General features: G+C 37.5%; 1 pseudogene across 1 annotated transcript; it reads left to right on the top strand.

Annotated features, from left to right (window-relative positions):
- Positions 1 to 260: 260 nt before the first annotated feature.
- Positions 261 to 18,769, top strand: LOC309978949 (receptor-interacting serine/threonine-protein kinase 2-like; annotated as a pseudogene). The gene is made up of 9 exons: positions 261 to 433; positions 5,179 to 5,226; positions 5,451 to 5,556; positions 8,207 to 8,362; positions 8,476 to 8,533; positions 8,731 to 8,760; positions 16,190 to 16,347; positions 17,427 to 17,476; positions 18,317 to 18,769. The product of its transcript is annotated as a receptor-interacting serine/threonine-protein kinase 2-like (transcript).
- Positions 18,770 to 26,339: the final 7,570 nt, after the last annotated feature.

Below are 26,339 nucleotides of genomic sequence, written 5' to 3'. Positions count from 1 at the left end.
TGGCAGCGCCTGGGAGGGCCAGGTCGGAGAGAGGAAGCTCCTCCCCTGTGCGCCCCGCCGCCGCAGAGTTGACCAGTCCGCTCCGGCTCCGGATAAGCAGCGGCTTGGCGTGGGCTGCGCGGAGAATGGACGACCTCGTGACCTCATGTCCGGCAGGCTGTAGGGCCTGCCGAGCCGGCTCGCGCAGGGGGTGGAGCCGCGGGAGCGGCGGGCACTTCCGGAATCGATCGGCTGCTTGAGTGCCCGCGCCACCCGCTACCATGAACGAGCAGGCCATCTGCAGCGCCCTGCCCACCATCCCGTACCACAAGCTCGGCGACTTGCGCTACCTGAGCCGCGGCGCGTCCGGCACCGTGTCTTCTGCCCGCCACGCAGACTGCCGCGTTCGGGTGGCCGTGAAACACCTGCACATTCACACCCCGCTGCTCGACAGGTAGGGCGCCCTGGCGGCTCCACCGCGGAGCCCCGAAATCTGCGTTCCCCACCCCACTGGCTCTAACCCCCGGCAAGCGGGCTCTGAAGCCCAAGCGACGGTGACCACTTGGGATCGGCCGCACACCTCGTCACCTCTAGGCAGCCGTTCAACGCTTGGGCTAACATGGTGGGGAGAGCAGGCTTCTCTGGAGATGCAGCAATCACGCTTCTTTTCACTGCCCTCTCCTTTTTTTCTTACTCCTGGGCCTCCTTTCTCCAGACACCAAAAATCAGCAATCACAGCCCAACTCTAAACGTCCTCTTTATTGAAGTTGGGTTCTGTTTGCTTTGTTTTTCCCTTTTTTTTTTTTTCTTTTTTGAAGTCGAATTCTAGGGCTGCACTGCCCAATAGGTAGCTCTTAGCCATAGGTGGCTATTAACTTTTTTTTAAAGTGGCTCTTAGAAAATTTCAAATTGTATATGTGGTTCACATTATATTTTTATTGAACAGCACTGCTGTAGAGTCTGGGACGTTTTGGTTTGGGCTTTTTGTTGTTTTTGGTTTACACATGTAGGCATGAAAGTTTAGATATCAAACTCAATTTAGTTTCTCCTCTTACCGTCACAGGGAAGGAAGACTGTCTCTAGAGGAAACTTGTATTATTTTTGCTAACAATAAACTGAAATCAGAAAGCTGTTAAATGACCAAAACTTTTGAATGTCTCTCCCATCCTGGAACAAGTTTAGTGCAATGTCCAGATTTCAAGGGAAGGCTAGATTAGTTCCTGTTTCCAGAAAAACCTTTCAACCGTATATATTAATCAGTGAGTCTAGTCACTAGTCTTGTGTATTTTCCTTCCAATAGGAATTTAACTAGGCCCTGCATTCAATTCTTAGTGAGTTAACATCCATGACTGCAACATTCTCCTCTCCTCCCCCTATATCTAAAGTGAAAATACATCATGCTAGATGCCTGATTAGCTAGAGGCTGTCAGTATCCAACAGCAGATAAATTCCTCAGCTTCAGCCCTGCTAATGGTATTGACTTTCATCTGCCTGTGGCTTTTACTTGCTCTCTTGCTATCAGGCTTGGATGGGCTAGATCTCACAGTAAGTTTGAGACACCTCTAGAAATTGTTCCCGCTTCTTGTGTACCATAATCCTGATTTCGTGATATACAGGGTATATTTACCCTGGGTCTTGAATTCTGTGGAGCAATTACTGGGAAATTATGTGTATGTAGTCAACTTTGAAGGGTGGTGGTTGATTAGAGAGGGTAGATGTATTTTAGAATCAACTATTAAAATATGTGGAAATCTAGCACTGATGGACTCCTTAGGTATTTTAAAGGAGATTGATCCTCCCATTTTGGATGCTGCTTCTCAAGATTTTAATTTAGCTAAGTTTTGTGCCATTTGGGGCCAAGAAATGAAGGGAGTTCCCTCTCGTGCTCATTAACAATTTCATCATCTAAAATTCTTCACTAAATCGGGTAGGAAATTAATTCTGCCGTCAAAGACGCCATAAGGACCAGTGCAACACTCTGGCATTACTGCATCACATTTTTTCTTCCACTTGTTTCCTAGAATGTTAACATTAGCTGTATTTATGTAGTCTGAGCATAGGACTGGGCTCTGCAGTTGACTCACAGGGTGTCTTATGTCCTCACTTATGAAGTGGGAATAACAGATATATGTACTTCTTGGGCTCTGGTGTGGCTAATGTTTGCATTGTTCTTTGAGATCACAAAAGAAAACTAAGTTTATGTGCTGTAACATGTTCTTATTTTAGTGATTGGTGAATTATTCTCTGTAACCTGACTTTTGCCCATGAGAGGACCTTCCCCAGCAATCTCCCAACGCCTTATGAATAGGTGAGTCTGATAGGTTGTTCAAATACCTTGTGTAAACAGTGTAACTGTTTTGTAACTGAAATTTGTTATGGGTAATTTTGGTAATATGTCTGTAAAAGCTGTTTTACATTTTTATTTTTTTAATATAAAAACCTAGTTTTAAACTGTGTTGGCTTTTTCTGTTTTCCCACTCATTCTTCCTGAAATCTGACTTCAAGAATTTTCCTTCTCTGATTAAGCAGTGAGTGGAAAAAACAAAGGCTTTAGCGTCCCACAATTGCAATTCAAATCTGACTCCAAATCTGCCACTTATTGTTGGCATGACCAATAGAAATTATTAATTTATGTGAGCCTTCGTGCTCTCATATATAAAGTAGGGATAATGAAACCAACTGTAGTAAAGTGGCCAACAAATAATAGGATCACAAGAGAAGGAAGAATGCATCATACTCTTCATGGGAGGGGGAATTAGTACATTAAGTATCAATAAGACATCCCCTAGCATGCCCTCTCTATAATTCTTTCTCAGAGTATCCAGGAACCTTCCCAGCAAAGGTGCTACTCAATAACTGTCTTGTTGACCTACATTTCATGAGGCAAATACAGACGTGTTTCAGCTTAGGAAATATAAATTTAATTAAAGCAGGTCTCACAAACTGGTAAAATGGGTTGCCTCACAGTTGGGATATTAAGTGGCTGAAGAGCAGGGAGAAGAAGAGAAACTCTTTTATGCATTCTTGTAATTCTTGAATTTTGAAACATGTAAGTATATTACCTCTTCAAAACATAGATGACTAAGATGTTTCTGCTTTATTTTGCTTATTGTTTGTTTTTAAAGGAGGCTTCATAGTCTGGTCTGGAATGTCTGTTGCTTTTCTTATTTCGGCAGCCATTCATCAAGAGCTTGGGTGGTTTAAGCACCAACTAATCATCATTGTTTACCTAGTAAGCTTCTCCTAGAGACAGTTCTCTTTCTATTACTGCTGCTACCAATACCAAACCATCCATGGAAAAAAATTGGTGACAAATGCAGTTCCCTTCATATATAGGTACACACACACATACGTACACACACACATACATACACACACATATACACATATATATATGTATATACCTCCCTTAGTCAATCAGGTCAATCAGTCAGCCACCAGAGCCTGGGTATTCTATTCAGCTAGTGTTTTTCTTTCTATTTACACTGCAACCTTTATAGTTTCAGACTCTCATTGCTTCACATCTTAACTAGTATTATAATCTTCTAATACCTGGCTTTCAAACTCTACCTCCTTCTGCTGATCCTACACCTTGCTGCCAAGTTAATCCTCCTAAAAGTTTGTTCCACTCCTGTCACTCCTGTGCTCAATAACCTGTAGTCACAACTCAGTGACTACCAAATCAAGTGTAAATGCTCTCACCTGGCTTTAAGGCTCTGAGATGAGGCCCTACCCTACCCTATTCACCTCACTCCCTTTACACACGCTGTTACACATCCTGATTCATATTAAACAATTTGTCATTTTCCAGATATAGCCTGTACTTTAACTTTCTTGAGTTCATTTGATACACATCTATTAGACAAATTCTGTGTGCCAGGTACTGTTCCAGATCCTGGGGAGACACAGATGAAAAAGAAAGGCAAAATCTCTCCCATCTTGGAGAGGGACCACATATCTTGGATGCCCTTTTTCCAGTGGTTGAAATTCTATCCATCCTTAAGGTACTGTTGACATCTCTCTCTAAAGGCTGTAGCAACTCCCTTAGCCCAGATTTACTAGTTCTCTGAGCTCCCTATATTTATTTATTTATTTGCTTGCTTATTTACTTGTTTTTGATGGCGCTTATCATATTCTGCCTTATATTTTAAGTATTTGGTTTTCTTTTTTTGCTTTTCTTATTTTTTAACTTTATTGAGGAATAATTGACAAATATAATCGTATATATTTAAAGTGCAAAACATGATTATTTGCTATACATATACATCATCATGTAATAATTACCAATATCAATATAATTAACACATCCAAAGACATACAAGTGACCAATAGGTATATGAAAAGGTGCTCAACATCACTAATCATTGGAGAAGTGTAAATCAAGACCACAGTGAGTACTTATTTTTCTTAAAAAGATTTCTTAAAAAGATTTCTTATTTTCTTAAAAAAGATTTCTTAAAAAGATTTCTGGACAGTTTGAGGTCATAGACTATGTGTTTTGTTTTTTGGTTTTTTTAAACTTACTAGTCTCCATAATGCTGAGCACAGTTCTTTATTCATAATAAATGTTCAATATTTATTTGTTTTATGAATGAAAAATCAAATGAACCTGGGATCCAGAGTTAGCCCAGGGATCCATTCTAAGCATTTACCTGTTCTCAGTGTCCTTTTCCTGTGTTCCAGTATATAATTTCTAAGCATTATTGACCCTTATGCAACTATTATCATCTAGTCATTAAAATCTACAACATTTAAGTGTTTTAATATTCAGGATATTTAGAAAATTTTTACATGGTATGCAGCCATAAAATTTAATATAATAGTCTAATCAAATTTGATCATTTTAATACAACATAAACTTAACGTAATTAGTTAAAGCACCTATCATTCTAATATAGACTTTATAAACTTAAACATGGTATTCTTTCCCTTTCCTGAGAAGAGTACAATAATCATCTGTATGTAGCACTTTTTTCTGTCAGTGGCTTATACAGGTATTTTGGTCTCTAAACAGACCTATGGAATATATAGGGTAGATATTATCCCAACTTTAAACACGAAGAAACTAAGAGAAGCTGCATAATTTACATGAGGTCAAAAGCTAATGAATGAAAAAATCCAGGATTAATTAATATTTATGGGCTTGATAATTATGTATTTTTCCTTACTTTGAAATAATTATACATTTTCTTTCTTTAGTGAAAGAAATGATGTCTTAAGAGAAGCTGAAATTTTACACAAAGCTAGATTTAGGGGCTTCCCTGGTGGCGCAGTGGTTGAGAGTCCGCCTGCCGATGCGGGGGACGCGGGTTCGTGCCCCGGTCCGGGAGGATCCCGCATGCCGCGGAGCGGCTGGGCCCGTGAGCCATGGCCGCTGAGCCTGCGCGTCCGGAGCCTGTGCTCCGCAACGGGAGAGGCCACAGCAGTGAGAGGCCCGCGTACTGCAAAAAAAAAAAAAAAAAAAAAGCTAGATTTAGTTACAGTCTTCCAATTTTGGGAGTTTGCAATGAGCCTGAATTTTGGGGAATAGTTACTGAATACATGCCAAATGGGTCATTAAATGAACTCCTACATAGGGTAAGTATTATACATTTTCAGTCGTTATAATTCTGTTATTCAACCTATATAGTACTTTCGTTTTACAAATGATCAGATTATTTAGGGATATATAGATGAATCAAAATAAGAATAATGAAAAACTTCACCATTTATGGCTTCTTTTGTGTTGTTAAAAATACTGTGGGGCTTCCCTGGTGGCACAGTGGTTGAGAGTCCGCCTGCGGATGCAGGGGACATGGGTTCGTGCCCCGGTCCGGGAGGATCCCACATGCCGCGGAGCGGCTGGGCCCGTGAGCCATGGCCGCTGAGCCTGCGCGTCTGGAGCCTGTGCTCCGCAACGGGAGAGGCCGCAACGGTGAAAGGCCCGGGTACCGCAAAAAAAAAAAAAAAAAAAAAAAAAAAAAAATACTGTGGAGTCAGAGCCTGCATTCTAAGTGACCTAGATTATTTTGCTTAGGTTACTGTTCCTGAGGTTTACATTGAATTCGAATATCCACATGTATATATATGTAAGAGAGGAACAGGAGAGAGAAAAGATAAACTCGGCACACCATACAATTTATTGTTAGTTTAAGCCAGATTTCATTTTATGTTAAAGACAATGTAGGGTTCAAATTAAATGTTAATAATACCAGTTCATAAAGTTCTGAATTAATAGACCAAATAAATCTGAGTATCAAATACATGAGCTTTTCCAATAATAGACAATGGCATGAGCCATGTACCTTTTTCCCAAGGTATCAGTTATCTGGCTTTAATTGTGAATCCCATCAGTAAACAAATATGGCCCGGTTGTGGGGGGTGTCCTCATTCTCAAAATATGTGTATCCATCTATTGTTGTTTGCTTGCTCTCATATTACTAAGATTATCTCTAGCCTGCAGTTTCTGTCAAATATTTTTAAAGAACTCGGTCTCTTTTGTGAGGGGTGCTTTAGTTAAAACTGAGTAGTAACATAATCTGTAAAATCTAGTCACTGAACACTCCTAAATTCTGATACATCATAGTGATCTATAAGCAAACAAGAGAGAATGGGTGCCACTGTCACCACTCATGGAGTGACTTCTTCTTTATTTCGGGATACAACACATTCTGTTTGTGACAGGACCATCTGAAACAAGGGCAGAGTAAAGTAACTAGTGTCAGTGTATAAGATTTGTGTAACCAACACAGCAAGTAAGATACAAATACTAATTAAACACAGTTTCCTTTTGTTAAATGAGTATAAGCATAAATTCTAATGTTGTCTTCCCATACCCCAGCACCACAGTAGATGCTCTGGTACCCAAATTTGGAGCCCATTAGAAATTCTAGAGCCTCCTACAGGGGGATTGCTGACTCCTGGAAGGAATCATAAAATACATAGTGAGCACTCATCTACCTTCCTCTCCATGATCAAAAGCTTCCATATAGCACTATACTGCAGAGAGGCCTTGTTACTTCTTTAAACTATATAATTTTCAGAAAAAGTTACCTTTTTAAAGATTAAAAGATTCAGTTACTCAAGGGGATGGGAATCTGTGTAAACAAGAGGAAGTAATGTTGAACATTTGTGTTTTGTGTTTCTTTTGGTGTCCTGTATTATTAGGTCAGGATTTATCTTGAAGCACGTTCCCCCAACCTCACAAAAGATTGATGAAAAAAATCAAAATACTATGTAAAGACAAGTATTTTGAGCCACTCCCCTGCCAAGTTAGTTAATCAATGAACTATAAGCTGACCCATCTGCAGAAAAAAAATTCTTAAGAACAGTTTTGAGCTCAGTGGAAGCATACTTTTTCATATTATTTAGTAAAATGTACCCAGTGGCATGGTCCCTGATGATTCATGGTTGGATATTCCCAAATTATCTAATTTTTCTGAGTATGTTCATTCTCCTGGGAAGCTGTATTAACTTTTATGTTCAGAAAACATTTAAGAAAGTTCAGATGACTGTCACTTGTAAGTACCAGGAAATAGAAAACATTACATTTTTAATGTTTCTATGTTATATATACTTAGAAATGAAGATGATTTTTGTCTCCTTCACAAAAGCAAAACTCCCAAATGCTAATTTTTCAAGCTGAAATGCAAGTAAATATATGATTTAAAAATATGAAGTATTAATGCTTAGTAAGTAAATATATTATGGTCATAATTTTAATTGATGCAGTGGTTATCATCGTAATCAAGTATGGTTTTATATTAATAGGAGATTTAAAATATAAATTTTGAATAGAAACAAATTGTGTGTGTGTGTGTGTGTGTGTGTGTGTGTGTGTGTGTGTGTGTACATTCATGGGCACAAGTTATTTGATAAGAAGCCATAGAATGGGAAGATGGGTATGAGTATAAATATATGTCTGGGTATTATACAGATAAAAAAATAATTTAAAACTGTCTCAACTGAAGAAAGACCCCATACCATGTAGTTGCATTACCAGTATAAACTAAAAGGAAATATCAGTACTGTAAAGTCATTATTTTCTCTAATAATTGAGGAAAGTAAGATACAAGGATGTTAAATAATGTCAAATTGATAATATAACAAAATGAGTATTTTTTGCCCTGAATTTAGTTATACCAGATATTTAGTTTAATACTATATTTCCTCATGGAATATTTCATTTTCTAAGTGGAAATAAATTTGGCCACTAATTTTAGTTTTGTTTCTTTCCACATATATGAAGAAAAATGAATATCCTGATGTTCCTTGGCCATTAAGATTTCGTATTCTGCATGAAATTGCACTAGGTGTAAATTACCTGCACAATATGAATCCTCCTCTACTTCATCATGACCTGAAGACTCAGAATATCTTATTGGATAATGAATTTCACGTTAAGGTAGTTACTTTTTTTTAAAAAAAGCTTATCTGCATCCTTGTGTTTAATAGTTTTAAAGACTTTTTAGTTATTTCTTCTATCTTACCAATTTAATATCTCTGCCTTTTCCATAGCCCCTAATTCAGTGCCACTTCTTCGTGCTGCAGTGAGTTAGTTATTCCTAGACTACAGACATTGGTAAAATTATGGTTCAAAATACAGTCATTCTGTTCTTAATTTAAATTGTCAATTATACCTTTGTTAACTTTTCATTTTGAAATTATTATAGATTCATAGATGGTTGCAAAGATAATACAAAGGAGTCCCATGTACCCTTCACCCAATTTCTGCCAGTGGTTACATCACATATAATTATAGTACTATTTCAGGACCAGGAATTTGGCATTGGTACAATGCATGTATATAGTTCTGTATCACTTTATCATGTGTAAATTTGTGTAACCACCACAGCAATCAAGATATAACACTACTCTGTCACAAGAAAGATATCACTTATGCTACCCCTTTATAGTCATACCTTCTCCCCTCCATCATACCTAACTACTGTCAACCACTAACCTGTCTTCCATCTCTGTAATTTTGTCATTTCGAGAATACTATATGAATGGAATCATACAGTGTGTGATATTGTGAGACTGCTTTGTTCACTTAGCATAATGCCTTTGAGATCCATTTAAGTTGTTGCTTGTGTCAACAGTTGGTTCCTTTTTCACTGGTGAATAGTATTCCATGGTATGGGTGTACAAAAGTTGTTTAACCATTCAGCTGTTGAGAGATATTTTGGTTATTTTTAGTCTTTGGCAATTACAATAAAGCTCCTATGAACAGTCCTGTGCAACTTTTTGAACAAATGTAAGTTTTCATTCCTCCTAGATGAATGCCCAAGAGTGTAACTGCTTGGTCATATGGTAAGCATATGTTTAGCTTTTTAAGAAACTACCTAGCTACTTGCCACAGTGGCTGTACCGTCGTATATTCCACCAGCAATGTATGAAAGACCCAGCTTTTCTGCACCCTCACCAGCATTTGGTATTATCATAGTTTTTTATTCTAGCATTCTAATAGATGTATAGTGATATAGCACCATGGTCTTAATTTTCATTTACCTATAATGTTGAATATTGTTATTTATTTATTTGCCATCTCTATATCCTTTTCAGTGAAACATCTCTTCATATCTTAAGACCATTTTCTACTTGGATTCTTTGCTTTTATACTATTGGGTTTTAAGAGTTCTGTATATTTTTTAGATATAAGTCCTTAATCAGATATGTAGTTTGCAAAAATTTTCTGCCAATCCAAAGTTTGTTCTTTTCCTCCTTTTAACAGGGTCTTTCACCGAGCAAAAGTTGTAATCTATTTCTTTTATGATCATGCTTTTGCTGTCATGTCTAAGCACTCTTCACGAAGCCACAGGTATTGCAGATTTACTTCTATGTTATCTTCTAAAAGTTCCATAGATTTATGTTTTACATTTAAATCTGTGATCTGTTTTGAATGAATTTTTTGCATAAAGCATAAGATTTAGATACCTAAAGGCACCAGAGCAGTAGTGATTTCAGTTACCCTATATGTAACTGATGACAGCAAATAAAAAGTAGTTGCTGAGAAATTAATACTAAATGTAACTCACTTTATTTTTACATAGTATTTTGCTGCACTTCAAATAATATACATAATTGAAGATTATTATAAGTATCCAAAAATGTTCAAATAAGTAATAAGGAAGTTGGAACAATAGAAAAATAAATATAAAAAGTGTGAGAAAAGTTAAGTGAAAAAATAAACCTTTATTGAAGGCACTCCCTCTGCCTAGAATAAAATGGAAGGAAAAGGAAGAGAGAAGCAAGCTGCTGCCTCAATACTACTTAAAAAAAAGAGACAAATCTATTCCATCAGTTATAGAACCATACAGGTAGAAGTGACCTATTCTAGTCCCCTAATCAGCTAGTCCTCTGAATCCTCACTACAACAATCCCTCATCTCCCAAGGCAGTTACCCTGTGACAAGAGAGTGTTTAAGCTCCGTAACTGAATGACTGTGACTTTTTTTTATACGATCAGTCAAAACTCCTTCTCTGTTGCTTCCACTCATCGGTCCTAGTGATAAAGTGAGTTCAAAGTCCAATTTTATTTCCACCTGACAGTGCTTCTGAGATTTGAAGTTAGCTATAATCCCCTTACTTCTCACATACACTTTTCCCTTATACACATCTTTAGTTTCTTCAGCCAATTTCCTTATTACATAGGTTTTAATCCCGGGTGCTATCTAGATGCATCTGTGTTTAAATCTCTCTTAAATTTTGATCCTCAAAACTAATCCAAATACCCATATATACCTAACACAAGTTTGTGTGGCCAACACATTAGTGAGGTCAAACAAACCAAAATGTCAGAGTTTGGAGCAGAGAAAGGTTTATTGCAGGGCCAAGCAAGGAGAAGAGGTAGCTCATGCTGAAAAAACCCTAACTACCCAAAGGGTTTCAGCAAAGCATTTTTAAAGGCAAGGTGAGGAAGGGACACACCTTGGGTATGTGGTCAGCTCTTGCACAAATTCTCTGATTGGTTGATGGTGGTCATTCCTTAGGTGCTAGAAGGTCTGGGGATTACATGCCCATGATCATCAAGTAGTTAATTTCTTCCATTTGTTGGTGGTTTTAGCATCTGAAAAACTCAGGAAATAGGCATCAGATACTATTATCTAGGTACTTTAGAGAGGAGCTAAAGCAGTAGATATGTGGGGGGAGGTCTGTCCCAGGAAGGCCTCATAGGGTCCTGGTCAGTTACACCCTTGATGTGGTGTGATAAATGTAGAATCGTCCTTAAATACTTTACTTCGTATTCATAGTTCCTCACTAATTCGTCTTTTGGGGGGCAGTCCTATAACAACATTCAAGTTGGGCTCAGTGTCAACAAAAAACACTGAGAGGTTTTCTTTCTTTCTTTTTTTTTAATGTATTGTTACTTAAGTCATGTCTCCTTGTCATGTACTTCACAGGATATTTTCTGGACATCATCAAAGTTTATCTTGTTAGATTTGGGTGATAACTTCAGCTCTTAAGACCTTTTTGAATGTTTTTTCTGTAGTCCAAGGATTTTTAACTTTGTCCTCCAGCTTTGTGTCATCTTCAAATTTAATTAGCTGCTTTTTTGTATCTTCAAGTCATGATTAACTATTAAGCAGTACAGAGCTCAAATCAGAGCTACACAACATGGTCTGAAAACCTCCTTTCAGGTCAATATCAATCCTTCTATTAATTAGGGCTTTTGGAGAATAAGCATTCATTTTGTTTGGAATACTCCTAAAAGAGCTGTTATACAGCCCATATTTCTCCATTTTTTTCCATTAGAATATTACAAAAGTCCTTGCTTGACTGCTTTCCGAGGTGTCCTTGTTACCAAGTCCAAGTTCATACTGCTCACTGCAGGACAGGGCCAGTAAATCAACAGACGAGGTGTTGGGGCAAGGAATAGCAACTTTATTCAGAAAGCCGGTAGACCAAGAAGATGGTGGACTAGTGTCCCAAAGAACCACCTTACCCCAGCTAGAATTCAGACTAAAAGGGGAGAGGGTGTGGTTGGTTGTTGCAAATTTCTTGGACTCCTTTGTTCTTGCAGCAGTCCATGTAGGTCAGATCTTGATGTTCCTGTAAACGTCCAACAAGACAAATGTAATTGTCTGTTCTGTAACTTTTTATCTCTGTATGAATAGAAAAGTGTTATACCCTTAAAGGTCAGAGCCTTGAGAATGGGCTGTCTTGTATATTTCAGGCTATAGGCAACATTCTTAACTTGTAGCAAAAGCAATAGAATACGAAGGTTAAAGTAAAAGAAACAGATCCAATATGGAGTCAGATTTGTTCTTCCTTGTTACATACTCATGACTTACTCCCTTTCCTTTTCTTCCTCATTATCAGAGTGGCTTTCCCTGACAACCCGCCTAGTTCCTCTGTATCCTCATACCTTGATTAATGCTTCTCCATAGTATTTTTCACCATCTTACAAAACATTTTTTATTAATATGTTTATTGACCGTCTTCCCCAGTTATAATATAATAAGCTTCACAAAGACTAAAATGTAGTCTGTTTTATTCACTGCCACCTGCTTAGCATATGCCGTATAGAAGCATTCAATAAGTAGTTGTTGAATGAACAAATGAATGAATTCCAGATCCTCTATATATACCCGATAGGTCTGATAATTTAATAGTCAAGGATATTATTAAAGTACCTCAGAATGTTTTATAATATACAAACTGTTTTAACATTTACTCTTTGACAGTAGTCCTACTGACAAAAAAGGAAATGAAGTCTGTCATTCCTTTATTAAGTATTTGTGGAGCAACAGTGTTGTGCTAGACATCCCAAGTACTTGGGATATGTCGCATGAGGTCTGAAATTGATCACTGGGCTAATATAATTTTTCATTAGTTCTTTCTGGCTCTTTTATCAATTACTCATAAAGTAACCCTTTCATTACATTTTTAAACCTGGGATTAAGGGTAGTCTCTGCCAATATATAGATTTGCAAAATCAATATTATTTTCCCTTTTTAAAAATCAGAATGACATCTGCTTTTCTCGTATCCTGTAATACCTCTCCATCACCATGGAGGTATTTGCAAGTATTCTAACTAAACCTGAAATATATGTAAAATGACCTGAGATTTGTCCTTTATAAACTTTTCAACCTCCTTGGACTTTATTTTCTTCATCTCAGTCCAGAAACTATTCTTGATACAGGAAACAGAAGCAAAGTAATAGGTGATGATGATCCCTACTTTCTCTTTTTCATTGATCAGTAGGGTAGCCATGGTCTTTCTTTGAAATAAATAGAATTTAAAATAGTTTGGCTTTGTGTGTTTTTTTAACTTTTATTAGCTTTAACACATATAAAACTGTGACCTAATACTATTCTTATAAATTATGATACTCTTTTATATGCATCCTGTGTGTCTCTACTTTTTATTTTATAAATGTCCCTTAAAAGTCAAAGTTTATCAGTGACTCATGAAAAAGTAACAGTTACCTGATCTACCTATCTTCTTGGAAGGGCCTTTAAATGAAGTGCAAAAAATCTTTTAAAATACTTAATGAAATTAAATGGAAACACACCTTGCTACAGTTTTTTGAAGTAAATTTTTATACTGGAATGCTAACCAGAAGCATAGTATCTAAAAGAAAAATATACTACCAATTAAGATCAACCAGGACTTTTCTACTTTAAAAAGAATACATTCAATTTGTTTATCTGCTGGTCAGTATCAATTAGTGCACCTTAAATACAAATGAACCTGTGGTAGGCTTATTTGAAATAAATGTTTATATGTACCATGTTTGATTTCTCAGCTATTCTGTCCATCATGTGTGGAACTTCTAAGAATACTTAAAGTTATTCCTCATAGCTTCTTACTGATAACTTTATAAATTTACAGACATGGATAGTATTATATAAATGAAAATAGCTATTCTGGTAGGGTAATAAGATTATGGATGATTTTTATGAATAGTGTGTTTTAATTTCCTCTAGTTTTTTAATCTTTTTTTAAATTGAAGTATAGTTGATTTACAATATTATGTTAGTTTCAGGTGTACAGCAAAGTGATTCAGTTTTATATATTTTTCAGATTATTTTCCTTTATAGGTTATTTTGAGATACTAAATATAGTTTCCTGTGCTAATACAGTAAATTCTTGTTGCTTTTATCATCTTTTTTAGCTAAAAAGAACCTTTACCTTTGAAATGCATGTTAAGATCTTGTATAGAATAGAAAAGTTCCTATCCTCTGTCTTCATTGCTGAATGATACCAGGACCCTCAAGAAATCATGGAACTTGTATTCCTCTCATCATATTCTTCACTTTTTTTGCTTCTCTGGAAGATCCTGGTGTTTGTAATAGAGAAGGGGGACAAATATGGTTCCATGTGAAAGCCAAACTAAATTAGCTGATAAAGGGAATTCTGATTAAGTTTTCTAGGTGAGATTTAAGAACATAGATGACCTTAGGTGAAGTGAAAGGAGCACATAAGGAAGCAAACTCAGAATACATTTTCTCCAGCACTGTATTCAAACCAGTATTTAGCCCAGTAGTTTGCAATTTGTGGGTCAGGTATAAGATGGACCACATCCCAGTTTTTGTGTTTTTTTTTTTTTTAACATTTCTCACTGTGGCACAGAAATAAACTTTGCTTCTCATAGTGATGCTTATTATCCTAGCAGATGTGCAGCTGGAGTACTGTTTTTGCTTTTAGAGAATGAGTGGGAGGAATAAGAGTTTGTAGTGGCAAGTAGAAGTAAGTAGGATATACGGTGCCCCAGAGTCTTAATACCACCTCAAAGTGTATTAAAGGCCCAGAAACTATGTACTGTGCTTATTAGTATTGTATGAATAAGAGCAATCTTTAGAGGCTTATTCCCATGTACAAAACATTAATAATACTAATACACAGGGGTCATTTACTACGTGTCAGATACTGTTCTGAGTCCTTCACTTAGAATAACTAGTTTAATATCCTCAGTACAACCCTGTGTTATGTTATTATCCCCAGTTTAAAGATGGGTAATCTGAGGCACAGAGAAATTAGAAAACTTGTCCAAGGTTGCACAGCTAATTAAGGGGTAGAAGTGGAATGTAAATCTAAGTAATCAAGGCTCTAGAACCCATGTTCCAGAACACATATTATATTGCCTTTAGAAATCAATCCAGCTTATCTTCATGTAGTGGCACCATGTTTCCTCTTGGTCTTTTCTAATTATTTTTCTTAGACTTACCCTTTTATTATGATACTGTATGAAAGATTCATATAGGCTACCCCCTCCCTTTTTGGAGTGGGGCCATAATTTTTTTAATCTCAAATTCATCTAAACACTAAATAACTTATTTCTTCTCTTAAAGCTAGTGAACATTTTAAGAGTTAAATGATTGAACCACAAATGGTGTGCTGGATAGAGCTCATTCCACTCTGTTGACTCCTAAATTGTGCCTTGTGAAGATCTAAGTGATTTAAATTAAATGTCTTCAGAGTTTTCCTATACTCTTTTGTTCACTAAATATTGTTTCTGTTCTTACATTTTTGTCTCCCTTTAAAAAAAAAACATTGGAACGTTTTAGATACTTAGTTATAAGATATTGTGTATTGATAGTATCTGCACAAAATTTACAAGTGAAGTAAAACTGTAAAGGACATATCAAAAGTACAGAATGTTTGTCACTGATAATGCTTTAGGCACTCCTTGTCATGGACATAAATATGTTTTATATGCTAACTATACTATTGTTAACAGATATTCTTTTAGTGGTAGGCATAAATCATATAATAATGAGTTATACTATATTGGAATTTTACTTATTTCCAACTTTAAGGATACTATTTTTAGCACATTATAAATAAGAACATATAAACCTGAGTTGTAAACAATACCCAGTGACAATCGTATTAGATATGACTAGTTTAGCAGTTTTGTGAGGTATAGGTAAATTTTGAAAGCACATGATATAAAGCTACTTGTCACAAAAAGTGAAGTGTATATACTCATTCAGAATAAAAGGCAAAAATACTCCTGTTTAAGTTTTCAAAACTTAGTCTCTTTTAAAATTTGTAATATTATGCTGAACTTCAAGTCAGTTTATATTGCTTTTAGAGTTGTTGGGTTCAGCACTATGGAATCCAATTTGTTAAGAAACTAATAGACTATTATAGAAATACAATATTAATATATATAGCATTTACTCTGGTCTCATGTCTAAATATAATAAATATAAACAAAAACAATTCTTGAACTTTTTTAAAGAGAAAATTTAAAAATTCAATTACTCTTTTCCCTTCCAGATTGCAGATCTTGGCTTATCAAAATGGCGCATGATGTCCCTCTCACAATCACAAAGTAGTAAATCTGCACCAGAAGGAGGGACAATTATCTATATGCCACCTGAAAACTATGAACCTGGACAAAAATCAAGGGCTACTATCACGCATGATATATACAGGTACAGCATGTTACTTTTGCTCAGAGTTAACCTTGTCTAAAAAACAAGATTAATCAATCCGAATTTTGAAGCTACATTTTAAAAGTATGATTTTTATGCTTCTCTCATAAGTGTGGTGAAAATAAATTAGAGACAGTGGTTAATGTTTTTCATATTAAAGATGCCTTGCTTTGGGAGTTCCCTGGTGGCCTAGTGGTTAGGATCCTGGTTTTCACTGCCGTGGCCCAGATTCAGTCCCTGGTCAGGGAACTAAGATCCCACAAGCTGTGTGGTGCAGCCAAAAAAAAAAAATTAAAAATTAAAAACGTGAAAATAAAGATGCCTTACTTTTTTTTTTTAATATTTATTTACTTATTTATTTGGTTGCAGCGGTGGGCTCCTTAGTTGCGGCACATGGGCTCCTGGGTTGCAGCATGCAGGCTCCTTAGTTGCAGAATGTATGTGGGATCTGGTTCTCTGACCAGGGATCAAACTCGGACCCCCTGCATTGGGAGCATGGAGTCTTAACCACTGCGCCACCAGGGAAGTCCTGATGCCTCGCCTTAAGCTACTTTTACATCCTTAAAAATTATTAAAGCATATCTTGTTGTCCTATCAATTTATAATATTCAAGGGTTTTTATCATATGTGACCTTGATAGGGGGAGGGAAACAGTGCAATTAACATTTAACACTACCAAAAGAGACAGTACTTACACCAGAAAAAGAGTCAATAGAATAGGGCTACATGAGACAGCCTTTTTTATTGCTCTTTATTTTGTGTGAATAATAGAATCATGTAATTAAAGGGCATAGCTTATCTAGGTGTTAAAGAATCATCCACAAGTTATCCTTGCCTATAACTTCAAGTTCTTATGACAGTAATTTCCTAATTTTTCAAATTGAATTAATTCCCTTTCAAAACAAAACTGTATATGAATATTCATCATCTTGGTTCTATATAGTGATTCTTTAAGCAGCATTTCACTACATTATTACTTTAAAAAATGGTATCTCACAGTCAGCTTTTAAAATCAGTACCATTTTAGTTTATTATGAATAGTTTATAAAGTACTATATGTATATTTTTATCTTAAACAGCTATGCAGTTATCACATGGGAAGTCTTATCTAGAAAACAGCCTTTTGAAGGTAAGTGTACTTTGACTTCCTTATTCTAGGTGACATCATATTGGTAAGTCATACTCAGAACTATCTGAATAAAGATCACTTATTTTAAAGCTGCCTAACAGTCATTTTGTGGAAAACACACTAGAAAAACAACAATTTGTCATTGTGAATCCACTGTATGATGGAAAGTACTGGATTAAGGATCAGAAAAATGTGTAGATTCTTCTTGTTCTGATAGTAATTAACTCTATTATAAGCCACTAAATCTCTTAAGTCCTCATTTTTTTTATCTGCAAACTAAGAATTTTGAATTCTTATTTCTAAGATTCATTCCAGCTATAAAATCGTTTGTATGAAAATTTAACTAGTGCTTCTTCTAAAGACCAGCAAATACTGAAGAATACTTTTAAAATTTTCTGATAATATTGTCTCTTTCTTTATTTTGAGGTTCATTTAGGTCAGTTTGCTGTGTAACAACCTCAGAATCTCAGTAGTTTACAAACTAAACATTTATTTTTCATTCACATTGGGTTATTAGTTGCTGTGGCCCTTCTTGGCTCTGCTAGGTTCTGCTCAGCTCTGCTGAGCTCTGTTTTACTCTGCTCTCTTCATACTCCATTGGCCAAATCAAATCACATGGCCAAGCCCAGAATTAAAGAGGTGAAGATATAAACTCCTCCCACGAGAGGCAGCAAGTCTGGCAATAGCTGGGATCTAAATATTCCTTTGACAGAAAGGGAAGTAATGAATTATTCCTAAGATTTTAAGATTCCCTCATGTTCATTTGGTTGGCTTTAGAATGTATTTAATATATTAAATCATAATATATTTCTAATGAATGAAATATATTTGTTTTGACAGAAGTCACCAATCCTTTGCAGATTATGTATAGTGTGTCACAAGGACATCGACCTGACACTAATGAAGAAAGTTTGCCATTTGATATACCTCATCGAGCACTTATGATCTCTCTAATAGAAAGTGGATGGGCACAAAATCCAGATAAAAGACCGTCTTTCTTAAGTTAGTGTACAGTTTTAATCTGGGCCTTTTGAATTACAAAAATAACAAATACGCTGTAAATAAAATATTCCTTGAACAACTACGAAAGTTAGCTGACAAGCTCAAAGTTTTTTTTTTCTAATTCAAAGTTGTTTTTATTTTATGAGATGAGATTGAAGTGGTAAGGAGAGGCTGTTGACTATCATCATAAAAAGGTTAGAAATTTATTCCAAGTACAATGGAAAGCCATTAAAGTGAGTTTTTCAGGGAAATAACATGATTAAATTTAAGTTTAGGAGATATCACTCACTGCTATGTATAAAATTGATTGGAGAAGGGCCAGAGTAGAATTTCCAGACCAATCCTGGAGATCAAAAAATCAGATAGAATTAAGATTTATTTCGAAGTAGAATGAATCATCACCTAAATGTAAACATAGAAGAAAATCTTCATGATCTTGGGTTAAGCAAAGAGCTCTTATATATGACATCAGAAACAAGACCTATTAAAAAAATTCTTTGATAATTGAACTTCAAAAAAATTGAAAAATTTTACACTTCAGAAGATGCTATAGAAAATGAAAAGACAAGCTGTAGACTGGGAATCTTCTTTCCAACTAAAAAAAGAAAAACAAATATATTTTCCATTCAAAACATATGTCTAGTGCTCATCAGCATTGTATTTAAAAAAATCAAAAGTTGCTATAATAATGGATTAACATCTTATCTCTTATCTCCCAGAACCATGTAATAGGGTGTGTGTGTGTGTGTGTGTGTGTGTGTGTGTGTGTGTATGTATGTGTATATATATGTACATATATGTGTGTATGTATTGGCTTGGCCAAAAAGTTTGTTTGGCTTCTTCTATAAGATCTTACAAAAACCTGTACAAACTTTTTGGCCATCCCAATACATATCTCCTTTGTCCCCAGTGCCACTTCCAAACTATAATTTCTTCTCCGTTCCCTAAAGACTCTAGCTCTTCTGAAGATCATGCCATTAGGCAGTACTTCTCTACAAACTTCCTGGTTTTTCCCTATTGTTCATTGCAGAACAATGGCTTTTGGCTTACTTACTTCTACATCCTGCATTGATCAGTGCTGCTGAATATTTGAGAGGAGCGCTCTGCGGATCTCTGGAGTTCTCTGTCTGTGTACTTCTCCTCTTTGGTGCTCTGTCCTATAAACTCTATCTGCCTCCGTCTACCCTAACTCCCAGCCCTGTGTCTTCAACTCTGAGCTTCCTCTGGGCCCTGCCTTACTTCTCTACCCTGTAGTATAGCTGGAAACTCTCCCAAGGCAGTAAGCTTGGGTAGTCAGGCTGTCATAAGGCTGACCTCAGTTGTTTCCTATCACTTAGAGATCACTGTCCTTTGTTGCCTGATATCTAGTGTCTTGAAAACCACTGTTTCATGCATTTTGTCTGGCTAGTGGTTGCTTAAGGCAGGAGGGTGAATTGGTCCTTGTTTCTTCATCTTGGCCAGAAATGGAATTCATTGGTTTCTCTTTAAATTAATGGCTAAAACTAGGCACTAAACTCTACTTAGCAATTCTGTTATGTTTCTCAAATACATCTACTATTCCATTCTCATATATCACCTGTTCTTAAGTTGTGGTGCAGGGACCTCTGGAGGTGGGATTGGTTCCTGAGACTTTCCTAAGTGGTTCACAAAATCAAAACTTTTCAAAATAATAAATATTAAGGTATTGTTTTCCCTTTTTACTCTCATCCTCTGGAAAAATCTTTCCAGAGACTAAATTAAGTATGATGATATCATTGCTCCAACGGATAATGGAATGTGTTTTCATATACTCTGATGTGTTAAAATTTTCTGTTTTAATCTAATGTAGTAAATATCAATAGATATGACCAACATATACAAAAGCTCTTAATAATTTTGAAGAGTTCTGAGACCCAAAAGTTTGCAAATTACAGACTAGATGATCATCTTGTACTACTGTAGGAGATGCGTAAGTCCCATACTTCATGTTTCCAAAGTGAAGATGAAATTCCATTTCAATCCCTAAGAAGGAAAGCATGGGAGGAACATTTCTAGTCCTATCTGCCCCTCAGCACTCCTCCTCCTCATTTGTTAGTTTTAGAGAAAAAGCAAGCGTACTTATCTAGTCCCTTCTCAGTTTTCTCCTCCTTTTAGAAGTAAGCTTGTCTAAAGGATGCACACATTTTGTGCTTCCCCATATGGAAGCAGGTGAGGCCTGTAGCTGAGTGAGTAAAACTGTCAACTGAAGGGACAAAGTGTTACTAAGCCCATATGCTACAGATCTAAAAAGGGACAGATTCCAATTAGCTTTATCAGTAATAAAGGTGATGTTTTGATCATCATCTCTCATTATTGTGTGGCTTTTCTTAATAGATTCTGAACTTAGGAAGACAAGACAGGGGTAATGCATATTGTACCTTATCTTCCCTTCTTAAACCTCCTACACCCTATGTTCTGTATTTCTTTTGAGCATTGAGAAAGTAGAAACCATGAGAGAGAACTCCCTCGTAGTTCCACTACCAGATCTATAAACTTAGTTGTACTTGACCTGTCTTTCCTGCTTTATCTCTTTTACAGTGGGAAAAAAGTGTTCTTACACAATTGTAAACAGTATTACTTGTGCTCTGGATGCCATTCCCTTACTCTCTCCAGCATTCTGTTCTTTATATTCTCTCTCTGCTCTTGCATTGCCAATCTCTGCCTGTCTACTGGATCGTTCATCTGTCATACAGATCTATGCTATTATTATATCCTGTCTTTATATAGGAAAAAAATTCTTGACCCCATATCATCCTTCAGCTACCACCTCATTTTTCTACTCCCATTTAGATCTAAACACCTTGTAGGAATTGTCCATACTTATTGTCTCTACTTCTTCACCTCTAATTCAATTTTTAACAAACTTCCATCAGTCTTCTGTTTTCATATCTCCACTAAAGCTGCATTTGTTCAAGTTACCAAGGATGGCAATTTTGGAAAATACTGCTTATCTTACTTGGCCTCTCAGCAGATTAGATATGGCTGACTCTTCCCTCCTTGAAACGTTCCCTCTGATACCTTCCAAGACACAAGAGACCATACTCCCTATTATCCTCTCTTCCTCTACCTCTTTTTTTCTTCCTTTGCTCAATTTCTAACTGTTGGAATGCCTCAGAGCTCTAATATGGGTCCTTTACTGTTTGCCATCTGTACTTTCCCCCTAGATGATCCAGACCAGATCATGGCTTTTATACCATCTATATGTTAGTGATGCTCAGTTTTATATCTAGAGCCCTGGCCTCTCCCTTAAGCAACAGGTCCATATATTATTGTAGTGATAGTGGTAATTATGATTGTTTCTACTCATTGGCTATTATGAATCATGCTGCTATGACTGTTCATGTGCAAGTCTGTGTGTGAACATATATGTTTTCATTTCTCTCAGGTAACTACCTGAGTGGAATTGCTTGGTTGTATGGTTGTATGGGGACTAGTGCCTGTGTTCTGGTGGATGAGGCTGGATCTTGTCTTTCTGGTGGGCAGGTCCACGTCTGGTGGTGTGTTTTGGGGTGTCTGTGGACTCGTTATTATTTGAGGCAGCCTCTGTGCTAATGGTTGGGGTTGTGTTCCTGTCTTGCTAGTTGTTTGGCATAGAATGTCCAGCACTGTAGCTTGGTAGTCATTGAGGGAAGCTGGGTGCTGATGTTCAGATGGAGATCTCTGGGAGATTTTTGCCATTTGATATTATGTGGAGCTGGGAGGTCTCTTGTGGGCCAGTGTCCTGAAGTTGGCTCTCCCACCTCAGAGGCACAGCACTGACTCCTGGCTGCAGCACCAAGAGCCTTTCATCCACACGGCTCACAAGAAAAGGGAGAAAAATTAGAAAGAAAGAATTAGTAGCAGTACAAAGAAAGGAGGGAGGGAGGGAGGAAGGAAGGAAGAAAGGAAGAAAAAAGAAAGGAAGAAGATAAGGTAAAATGAAATAAAATAAGATAAAATATAATAAAGTTATTAAAATAAAAAAATTATTAAGAGAAAAAAAGGACGGATAGAACCCTAGGACAAATGGTGGAAGCAAAGCTATACAGACAAAATCTCACACAGAAGCATACACATACACACTCACAAAAAGAGGAAAAGTGGAAAAAATCATAAATCATGCTCTCAAAGTCCACCTCCTGAATTTGGGATGATTGGTTGTCTAAAGGAGGGAAGGAAGGAAACAAAGAATGAAGATAGAGTAAAATAAAATAAAGTTATTAAAATAAAAAGTAATTATTAAGAATAAAATTTAAAAAAAAAACAGACGGATAGAACCCTAGGACAAATGGTGGAAGCAAAGCTATACAGGCAAAATCTCACAGAGAAGCATACACATACCCACTCACAAAAAGAGGTAAAGGGGAAAAAATGATAAATCTTGCTCTCAAAGTCCACCTCCTCAATTTGGAATGATTCGTTTTCTATTCGTGTATTCCACAGATGCAGGGTACATCAAGTTGATTGTGGAGCTTTAATCCGCTGCTTCTGAGGCTGCTGGGAGAGATTTCCCTTTCTCTTCTTTGTTCTCACAGCTCCCAGGGGCTCAGGTTTGGATTTGGCCCCGCCTCTACATGTAGGTCGCCGGAGGGCATCTGTTCTTCGCTCAGACAGGACGGGGTTAAAGGAGGAACTGATTCGGGGGCTCTGGCTCTCTCAGGCTGGGGGGAGGGAGGGGCACCGAGGGCAGGGCGAGCCTGTGATGCCACAGGCCGACGTGACGTTGCACTAGCCTGAGGCGCGCCGTGCGTTCTCCCGGGAAGTTGTCCCTGGATCCCGGGAACCTGGCAGTGGTGGGCTGCACAGGCTCCCCGGAAGAGGGGTGTGAATAGTGACCTGTGCTCACACACAGGCTTCTTGGTGGCGGCAGCAACAGCCTTAGCGTCTCATGCCCGTCTCTGGGTTCCGCGCTTTCATCCGCGGCTCGCGCCCGTCTCTGGAGCTCCTTTAAGCAGTGCTCTTAATCCCCGCACCAGGAAACAAAGAGGGAAGAAAAAGTCTCTTGCCTCTTCGGCAGCTCCAGACTTTTCCCCAGACTCCCTCAGGCCAGCCGTGGCACACTAAATCCCTGCAGGCTGTGTTCACGCAGCCAAACCCAGTCCTCTCCCTGCGCTCCGACCAAAGCCCGAGCCTCAGCTCCCAGCCCCACCCACCCCGGCGGAGGAGAAGACAAACCTCTCGGGCTGGTTAGTGCCAGGCGGCACCTATCTTCTGTGCAGGAATCTCTCCACTTTGCCCCCCGCACCCCTGTTGCTGTGCTCTCCTCCGTGGCTCCGAAGGTTTCCCCCTCCGCCACCCACAGTCTCTGCCCTCGAAGGGGCTTCCTAGTGTGTGGAAACCTTTCCTCCTTCACAGCTCCCTCCCACTGGTGCAGGTCCCGTTCCTATCCTTTTGTCTCTGTTTATTCTTTTTTCTTGTGCCATACCCAGGTACGTGGGGGGTTTCTTGCCTTTTGGGAGGTCTGAGGTCTTCTGCCAGCGTTCAGTAGGTGTTCTGTAGGAGTTGTTCCACGTGTAGATGTATTTCTGGTGTATCTGTGGGGAGGAAGGTGATCTCCCCATCTTCCCATTCCACCATATTCCCGGAAGCCCTTTGGCAACTTTTAAAAGTGAAAAAGACAACTGCGGTTGAACACAAAAGGAAAAAATGGGACTTCCCTGTTGGCGCAGTGGTTGAGAGTCCACCTGCCGATGCAGGGGACACGGGTTCGTGCCCCGGTCTGGGTAGATCCCACATGCCGTGGAGTGGCTGGTCCTGTGAGGCATGGCCACTGAGCCTGCGCATTCGGTGCCTGTGCTCCACAATGGGGAGGTCACAACAGTGAGAGGCCCACGTACTGCAAAAAAAAAAAAAAAAAAACTCTAGAATGGATGAATAGCAGAATAACTGAGGCAAAAGAATGCATAAGTGACCTGGAAGATAAAGTAGTGGAAATAACTACTACAGAGCAGAATAAAGAAAAAACAATGAAAATAACTTAGGACAGTCTCAGAGACCTCTGGGACAACATTAAATTCACTAACATTCGAATTATAGGGGTTCCAGAAGTAGAAGAGAAAAAGAAAGGGACTGAGAAAGTATTTGAAGAGATTATAGTTGAAAACTTCCCTAATGTGGGAAAGGAAATAGTTAATCAACTCTAGGAAGCACAGAGAGTCTCATACAGGATAAATCCAAGGAGAAATACGCCAAGACACGTATTAATCAAACTGCCAAAAATTAAATATAAAGAAAAATTATTGAAAGCAGCAAGGGAAAAGCAAAAATAACATACAAGGGAATCCCAATAAGGTTAACAGCTGATCTTTCAGCAGAAACTCTGCAAGCCAGAAGGGACTGGCAGGACATATTTAAAGTGATGAAGGAGAAAAACCTGCAACCAAGATTACTCTACCCTGCAAGGATCTCATTCAGGTTTGATGGAGAAATGAAAACATTTACAGACAAGCAAAAGCTGAGAGAGTTCAGCACTACCAAACCAGCTTTACAACAAATGCTAAAGGAACTTCTCTAGGCAAGAAACACAAGAGAAGGAAAAGACCTATAATACCCAACGCAAAACAATTAAGTAAATGGGAATAGGAACATACATATCGATAACTACCTTAAATGTAAATGGATTAAATCCTCCAACCAAAAGACACAGACTGGATGAATGGATACAAAAATAAGACCCATATATACGCTGTCTAAAAGAGACCCGCTTCAGACCTAGAGACTCACACAGACTGAAAGTGAACGGATGAAAAAAGATATTCCATGCAAATGGAAATCCAAAAAAAGCTGGAGTAGCAATTGTCATATCAGACAAAATAGACTTTAAAATAAAGACTATTAGAAGAGACAAAGAAGGACACTACATAATGATCAAGGGATCGATCCAAGAAGAAGATATAACAATTGTAAATATTTATGCACCCAACATAGGAGCACCTCAATACATAAGGCAAATACTAACAGCCATAAAAGGGGAAATCGACAGTAACACATTGATAGTAGGAGACTTCAACACCCCAGTTTCACTAATGGACAGATCATCCAAAATGAAAATAAATAAGGAAACACAAGCTTTAAATGATACATTAAACAAGATGGACTGAATTGATATTTATAGGACATTCCATCCAAAACAACAGAATACACATTTTTCTCAAGTGCTCATGGAACATTCTCCAGGATAGATCATATCTTGGGTCACAAATCAAGCCTAGGTAAATTTAAGGAAATTGAAATTGTATCAAGTATCTTTTCTGACCACAATGCTACGAGAATAGATATCAATTACAGGAAAAGATCTGTAAAAAATACAAGCACATGGAGGCTAAACAATACACTAATTAATAACGAAGTGATCACTGAAGAAATCAAAGAGGAAATCAAAAAATACCGGAAACAAATGACAATGGAGACACTGTGATCTAAAACCTATGGGATGCAGCAAAAGCAGTTTTAAGAGGGAGAGGGAAGTTTATAGCAATAGAATCCTACCTTAAGAAACAGGAAACATCTCGAATAAACAACCTAACCTTGCACCTAATGCAATTAGAGAAAGAAGGACAAAAAACACCCCAAAGTTAGCAGAAGGAAAGAAATCATAAAAATCAGATCAGAAATAAATGATAAAGAAATGAAGGAAATGATAGCAAAGATCAATAAAACTAAAAGCTGGTCCTTTGAGACGATAAACAAAATTGATAAACCATTAGCCAGACTCATCAAGAAAAAAAGGGAGAAGACTCAAATCAATAGAATTAGAAATGAAAAAGGAGAAGTAACAACTGACACTGCAGCAGTACAAAAGATCATGAGAGATTACTACAAGCAACTCTATGCCAATAAAATGGACAACCTGGAAGACATGGAC

This window comes from Leucopleurus acutus (assembly GCF_964270905.1).
Source record: "Leucopleurus acutus genome assembly, contig: HAP1_SCAFFOLD_323, whole genome shotgun sequence".
NCBI lineage: Eukaryota > Metazoa > Chordata > Mammalia > Artiodactyla > Delphinidae > Leucopleurus > Leucopleurus acutus.
Note: the sequence above shows the minus strand (reverse complement) of the source record. Positions and strands in the feature narration are given on the sequence as shown.